Consider the following 604-nt stretch of genomic DNA (forward strand, 5'->3'; position numbering starts at 1 on the left):
CTCTGTGTGGAGATGGGTTGGCTTGGCCAGGTGGAGCAGAGCACTGCACGGCGCGCAGCACATGTGATAAGCAGGAGGCTCCATCAGGCAGCACATTGGTCCCACCACCAGAAAGAGAGAGTGGGGGGCCACCTCCAGCGATCCATTTATCTCGGTTGCACCACTGGAGGAGGTCATCAAGCTGCGACCTGATTGATAGGCTAAACTCCACCCATATCTTCTTACAGGTGACATGTTGGCACACAAAAAAACCCCTAACTATCACAGCAAATCTCCAAAAAACCAAGTTCACTGCCATTGAGTCAATTTTGACTCATAGCGACCTTCTAAGTTAGAAGTACCCCTCTGGGTTTCTGAAACAGTGACTCTTTTTTTCTTTTCTTTTCTTTTTTTTTTTTTTTGAGACAGAGAGTGAATCAGTGAGTGGGTGAGACAGTGAGTCAGTGAGAGAGTGAGACAGTGAGAGTGAGTCAGTGAGTGAGTGAGAGAGTGAGAGTGAGACAGTGAGTCAGTGAGTGAGTGAGTGAGACAGTGAGTGAGAGAGAGTGAGTGAGTGAGTGAGTGAGACAGTGAGTGAGTGAGAGTGAGACAGTGAGTGAGTGAG

Source organism: Echinops telfairi, unplaced genomic scaffold, assembly GCF_000313985.2.
Source record: "Echinops telfairi isolate 266 unplaced genomic scaffold, ASM31398v2 ScPeMD7_443;HRSCAF=831, whole genome shotgun sequence".
Lineage (NCBI taxonomy): Eukaryota > Metazoa > Chordata > Mammalia > Afrosoricida > Tenrecidae > Echinops > Echinops telfairi.